Source organism: Gossypium raimondii, chromosome 1, assembly GCF_025698545.1.
Source record: "Gossypium raimondii isolate GPD5lz chromosome 1, ASM2569854v1, whole genome shotgun sequence".
In the NCBI taxonomy this organism is placed as follows: Eukaryota; Viridiplantae; Streptophyta; class Magnoliopsida; order Malvales; family Malvaceae; genus Gossypium; species Gossypium raimondii.
In genome coordinates, this window is record NC_068565.1 from 21,901,878 (window position 1) to 21,909,222 (window position 7,345).

Here is a 7,345-nt window from a genome sequence, read left to right on the forward strand (position 1 = left end):
TATAAACGCAAGAATATTATTTTTTTCTCTAGGTTTTCTAATATTAAATCTAGTCCCTGGTTCGATGCTTTTGCAAAAGATGGCATACTTCACTAAATCAGTCTAAACGGTGCTTGTTGCGGCGAATCCCTTATTATCTCCTCCTTCTGCTAATGCGAATATCCCGTTCTTGATAATCCTAGCTTCTCGAAAAGATACTTCAAAAAAATAGGACTCTCAAGTCAGGACTTTCTTTAGAGCTTTCTCACGCATTAATGATGCCAACAAAAACAAAGAACGAGGTTTTTTCTAGTCTTGCCAAGAGCGTAGTACACGAAACACCCTATCGCATAAGGAGGTCGATATAAATGTATTTTTTTATTTTATTTTTGTTAGAAAAAAATAGTTATTAAACTTGTTTTTGATATTTTCACTATTAAAACAATTTTTATTTTACTTACCAAATGTGTTTTCATTTTTTGAAAATGAAAATGAAAATTTTAAAATGAAAATGAAAATTATTTTTGAAAATGAAAATGGAAAAATATTACTAGCAAATATTTTATAAAGTTAGGTAGACTAAAATACCATTATTTTATAAAATAATTTATATTACTTTGAGTGTATTTTTGTCTTGTTACATCTTTATTATATATATGTATAGTTTTACCATGTACTAATATAAATTTTGATAAAATTTAAAGGGTCAAAAGTAAGATTTTACATTTTAAGGGTTTAGGGCCCTACTAAGACATAATAGTTTTAAAATGATTACTTTATCATTTCAACCAAAGCCTCATTTATTTTTACATAAAATTTTCATAAATATATTTTTATAAAATATATTTTTATAAATATTTGTACTATATATTAAGCACTTGACTGAGTTAGTGTCACGAACCAATTGAGCACCAACTCAATTAGACAATGACTAAAATGCTATTATTTCACAAAGTAATTTATATTATTTTGAGGGTAATTTTATGTTTTATATATTTTATATAAAATTAAAGAATACATATATAATTGGAATATTTGAACTTAAGACACAATGGTTTTAAAGATCTTTGTTTTACTTTTCAACCTAAACCTCATTTGTTTTTTATGTCATTTTTATAAATATATTTGTTACATAAATATATGTTTATAGACATATATATTGATACTTATATTTAAGCCATAGATTGAGTTGGTGTCACAAATAAACTCGACACCAATTTAATTATTCATAGGCTATATTATTATGAGGGTATTATTGTCTTTTATATAAAATCAATAAACACTCAAATATAATGAGATTTGAATACATAACAATGAACTTTAAACATTTAACTTTACCATCTCAACCGAAGCCTTATTTGTTTTTTACATAAACTTTTAACAAATATATTTGTTACATAAATTTTTTCACCCTCATTGTAGGTGTGTCATAATCTAGTATATAGTATGAAGAGCGTGACTAAGGGTGAGTTTAGATGGGTGATGCATTTAACTATGGTTAGTGTAAAAATAGCGGTGACAGTTAGATTAGATACTGTAGCGATACTGTAGCGTGAGACAAAAAGAAAGCTAAACGCATCGCACCGCTCTTGTACCACCCAAAAAATTTAAGTTTCTAATTTGTTAAATTTTGTTATTGATTATTATCTAGTTCAGAGGTTAAGTGCTTTGTTTGTGTGATGGAGGTCTTGGATTCAAATTTCTTTTTTGGGAAATTCAATTATTTTTGTTCCTAGACCTATCTTTATTCGTTGGACTTAAATATTATTTCCGTTCAATTTGTGTCATAATGAGCTTGTTAATTTGGTGGTAAGATGTAAACTTATCCTATGGTTGTGTGTTTGATCCTTTATGTGAGCATTATGGAAATTTAATTTTACGTAAATTTTGGTGCTACCTCAACTCTTTAGATGAGTTTGGATTTTATTAAACCCTAAAAATCTAGTTAGTTAATAGTGGGATAGAATTCTTTTGAAAATAAATAAGTTTTAATTATTAAATTAATAGTTTAATTTCTTTTTCCTAAAACCATATTCCCATGTTCAATGGTTTTGTTTGTATGTTAGTTATTTTATTTTATTTTTTGATTATTATTATTTTAATTGATTTTCAAAAAACCTGCTCCTATTTTTCTTTCCCACGTTTGTGCCTTTATTTCCCAAATTTTCACGTTGTCGTTTCTCTTTCAGCCTTAATCATTGGAATTTCTTTATTTTTCTTTTGTTCATCCTCCCTATTTACGACGTTGCTTCCACTCATTCTTGCTATTCGTTTCGTTTTCGACGTGTGTGGTTTCTTTTTTGTCAGTTGTTTGTGTAAGTGCTCTTGAACCCTTCTCGTGTTGTAAGTGGGTTCATTCTTATTGTTATTTTCCATAGTTTGTAGGTTGAAAACGTTCGATAAGTTCAATCCGTTGCTTTTCTAGGTGATGTTGGAGAGACGATTAATCCACCGACGAATTAGAATTTTTGGTGAACTATTATTTTCTTGAAGGTGAGAAATTGATTTGAGTTTTAATGTCGTAATTCTGTGATAGTATGTTAAAATTAGTTTTATCGTTTGTTGTGAATCGAGTTAGAAAATCATCTCAAATAGTGCTTTTAATTGATGTGTTTAGGTTTCGAAAGCCTTGTGGGTATTTTTGCAAAAAAATCGAACAAGTTGTGTAACGAGAAACATGAAAAACAGCAAACGAAAAAAGTCAAAAAATTGCACAGTCGACGCCACATGGCCGTGTGCTGGACCATGTGAGACACACGGTCTGGGCTATTTTTGCTGTGCTCCAGGCCATGTGGGCCATACGGGCTGGCCATTTAGGCCGTGTGAGCCCAAATTTTTGAATTTTTCCCTAGGGCCGTAAGTATCGTTTGGATCAAACGTAAGCCTACCGTAGGGTCGGTATGTTATAATTAAGCTATAAAACATGAATTTTGGCCAGTCGTTAGCGTGACATTTGATATAAATATATAAGTAAAATTTGTAACATGCAATGTATTATCTGATAAATTTTATGTATGATCTGTATCTGTTATTCTGAGCATGTACATCATAAATATATTTGTTATCTGTTAGTATTACATTTGCATTTGGGGTGGGGTTTGATATATGGAGGAAATGTGGGCAGTGTAATAATCTGTCGTATTTGGTGGCTCAACCACATATATATAATTCTATAAACGGCGATAAATCGCCTAATATACTGGCAGCTCTGTTGTAAATATTCTGAAAAGTGTCATACCGACACTAAGTGGTGCGTAGGGTTGGATGAGTATTTAATACCCTATATGATGTGTAAGGATGGTTGGAGATGGTGTGTAGCAGATAGGGGTAGGATTGTAAATTTGTATTTGATTCTGATTTTGTATAAGATATACGTTCTGTATCTGCTTTGCTACGTAATAAATCTGAAATTAAATTTGTAATTCTATTTTGCTTAAAGTTACACACTGAGTTATGAAAAATCACTTACTGTTTGTCTGTCACTTTCAGGTAACACTTAAACTTAGGTGGGTCGGTGCGACGGGAGCTCAATTATAACCATATTTTTGTAAATTTAATTTATTTAAATTTGGGTTTGAGAGTTTTGGAAATTTTGGAATGTCTGGACATTTTTGGTTGTTTTGGGTTCTGGACTTTAATTTCGTTTTTCGCATAATATTGCTTAAATGTTTTATCAACAATGTTCATTTTTACAAACTATGTTTTCAAAAATTTAACTTTCTAAGAATTTCTGCTATAAGTGTCGACACCATTTTTTTGTGAAAATGGGGTCGACTTGGTTTTTTAAAATGAAAATGAATATGGGAGCCGCCACCAATCCTTTTTTGATGAGGTGTGATCGGGTCACCTCAAAAAGTGGTTGTTTTTAATAAATGGTTTGATTTTATCAAGATAACGATTTTGGTCTACGAAATTTAAAAAACGGGTTCGGGAGTCGGTTACGTACGAGGAAGGATTAGCACCCTCGTAACGCCCAAAATTGGTACCTAGTTGATTACTTAATGTCTTGGTGTCGAAAATTAAAAAACTTGAAAAGAAATTAAAAATACGATCCCTCTTTCTATTGTGCTATTTTAAAATTACTAAAATAAATCAAAATGGAAAATGCCTCCTTATCTCGAAGTAACAAGATGTCACATCCAGTAAGTTAGGACACGACGCCTCGTATTTTGAGAGTAAGCTTGCCTTTTATTTTTTATTTAAACTTCATTTATTTCAATCTTAAAAGGATATTCGGTTTTTTAGGTTTAACGCAAGAAAAATCGAAACCCAGTAAGTTAGGGCACGACTTCTCGAATTTCTAAATACAGAATATTGTCTTTATTATTATTTTTTTTAAAATCCTCATCTCAAGAAAATAACGTGTCATATCCAATACGTTAGGACACAACGTATTGAATTCCCGATAATGAGCTTTTTATTTATGTTTTTATATTAAAGAGCATTATCGATTATTTAGGTTCAACGAAGAAAATTGGAACCCAACACATCGTTTCAAGCCATTATAAAAGCCCTAAAATTTTCAAAAAAAATCATTTTCAGCCCCTAACCCCTAAAAAAACTGAAAAGAAACTCAAAAACCCCTCACCCTTTTCTCTTCTCTGACCAAGACGCCGGCGAGCTCTCATGGCCCTCGCCCACAGCTCACCAGTCTTTGGAAGGCCAAAATGACCAAAACCCAAGATTTTTTTAAAAAGATCCCTTTTTTAAACAAACCCGATTTGGGTGTTCTTGAAACAAAAATGGAAGAAGAAAAAGAATGGCCATTCGGCCTCTTTCGGTCGGAACCCTAGCGAAACCCTGAAGGGTTTACACGGCCTTGGCGAACGGAGGAGTCCTCCGATGGTGGCGCACGGCATAGCCACAGGTACACCTCTTACACTTTTTGTTTTATATTTTAAAAAAATCTAAAATAACTAAAACATTAAAAAAAACCCTTTCTACAGTTGAAATCTGTATATTTTTATTGATGTTGTGTCTGAAAAAAAGAAGAAGAGATACAAGAAACAGTTCGGGCTTTTATAGCCGAATACAAAAGTCTTTTTTGTTCTCTTCTCTGTTGTTTTCTTCTGTTCTCTTGTCTTTTTCTTTTATTGTTTTCTTTTTAACTTTCGTGCCTTCTTCTCCTTACAGGTGGTAGCAGAGGTGTTAGACGTGGCGGCAGAGGCGTGCGGTCAGGGGTGGCAGAGGCGACAATGGCATGCGGCTAGGGTTTCTTTTTTGGCTAAAATTTTTCTTTAAGTTGTGGGCTAGGGTTGTGTTGGGTTGTTTTGGTTAATTTGTATTTGGGCTTGGCATAATTGGGTTTGTTGTAACTTTAGGACTTTATTTATTTATTTGGTTTGGGTGTTGGGTCTTATTGGCCCCGGGTAAAAATTGGGCTTGTACAATAAGGTTATACATATTTGAAAAACGTAAACAAACAACGTTTTCACTAAAATAGTTAACTAAGATATGTTTTCAAATAAATCGGATTTTTGAGTAATAAGAGTTTACGATGTTTTCTTTCTAAACATACAAATTCTGGAATTTTTAGATGATCTACGATGACACCTCTGGATCTGGCCATAATGCCTAGGCCGGGTTTGGGGTGTTACAACACCCCATTGCCCATCCAAATCCACCCTAAGTTTTGTGTTACAAATTAAAGACACCAACTCAATTAAGTGGATTAGTAATTCTATCACACATGTATGTCTGTGAAAATCATATACTTAGATTATTGGTGTGCATTTAATAATAATATCATATAAATAATGAAACTTATAGTTTGAAACTAATTATAACATACGAAATTAAAATAAAATAAATTAGCTTAAATTATGAGTAAAAAGAAATTTAAATAGGTAAATAAATTTAAATAAGAATATTAAATACATTCCAATTACTGAACAACTCCTATTGTCATTTTGCTATAGCGCATGTTAAAAAGTTATCATATTAGGAAAGCTTTATTTAACATAGAGGTGCTCATGGGCTGGGCCGGGCCTAGCAAAAATTTTAGGCCCGTTTGCTTGGTTGGGCCTGACCCAAAAAATGAGCCTAAAATTTTGCTCAAGCTTGGCTTGGATAAAAATGCTAAAATTTCAGCCCGACTCGGCGCGCCCGTATTAAATTTTTTTATATAAATTTTAAATAAATATAATACATCAAAAATACTAAAAACATTAAAATAAATATTTCCCAAAAAATTGAAAATAAATTTAAAACATATGTATACTTAAATAACACTAATATATATGAAACTTAACAAGAAAATGCTTCTAAAATAGTAACAAAATTAACAATAAAACAAGAGTTATACGATAACAACAAAATAATAACAACATAATAGTGAAACGGTAGCAAAATAGTGAAAAAAAACATGAAAATGACAACAACAAAATAAAAAAATAGCAATAAAATAGTAAAAAAATAGCTTTTTTGTATATTCGGGCCGTGCTCGGGCCAAAATGCCTTACCCGAGGCTCGGCCCATTTTTTAAAAAGGCCTTATTTTTTTGCCCAGACCTATTTTTTGGGCCTATATTTTTACTCAAACCTTCCACATGTTAAATTGTTATCAAAATGTTAACATGTAGATGAAAATATTCAATATTAAAAATATAGCTATAAAATATTTATTTAATAATTGAGCTATAGATACAGTAGTAACTTATAAAAAAAAAAAACTTTAATCAATGTTAGATTCAAATCCTATTGTGTTTATATTTTCCTTAGTTGAAACTATTTTTTTACAAATTTTATGTAAAGGTATGAAAATTAAAAAAAACATATAATAATATTTTTTAATTTTATTTTTAATACTTTCTTTAATTAAATTAATATTGAATTGATTTATAGTACCAACTCAATCACAAAGTTAATTAACAATATAGACTAAGAAAAGCTCAGATCAAAATTGTTATGATAGAAGATTATTAGAGATATTTCTAATGTTTAAGTTGTAATAAAACTAAAGCTAAAATAATCTTCACTTACTAATTTTACATAGAAATTACTTTATTAAATATTTTTTAAAATTATTTTAAAATAAAGTATTTTTCACTCAATATAAAATAATTATAAAGTTGGGAGAATATTTTCACCCACGTAATCAAGTTACAATAAATTGATTAATTTGCTCATCTGCTTATATTATAACACTAGAAATGCAAGTGTCAATTGAGTTTGTTCGGTCGACGTGGATATTGTTGTCAATATAAGATGATGTAAATTTAAGTGTATTTATCCTATTATTTAAAGATTGAGAGAAATTATAACTAATTTTATGCAAGTTACCGAAAAATTCTTGATTTACTTTTAAGTTAATTTTAAAGAGACTTGAAGAAGAATTATGGTTAATTTTATCTAGAAAGATAAGCCAT

The 7,345-nt window shown here is 30.3% G+C and overlaps 1 long non-coding RNA gene across 1 annotated transcript; it reads left to right on the forward strand.

Moving 5' to 3' along the window:
• The first annotated feature begins 2,177 nt into the window (after positions 1-2,177).
• On the forward strand, positions 2,178-3,596 carry LOC105787254 (uncharacterized). The gene is made up of 3 exons (XR_008194141.1): positions 2,178-2,294; positions 2,358-2,472; positions 3,469-3,596. It is a non-coding gene; the product is annotated as an uncharacterized LOC105787254 (long non-coding RNA).
• The last annotated feature ends 3,749 nt before the right edge of the window (positions 3,597-7,345 follow it).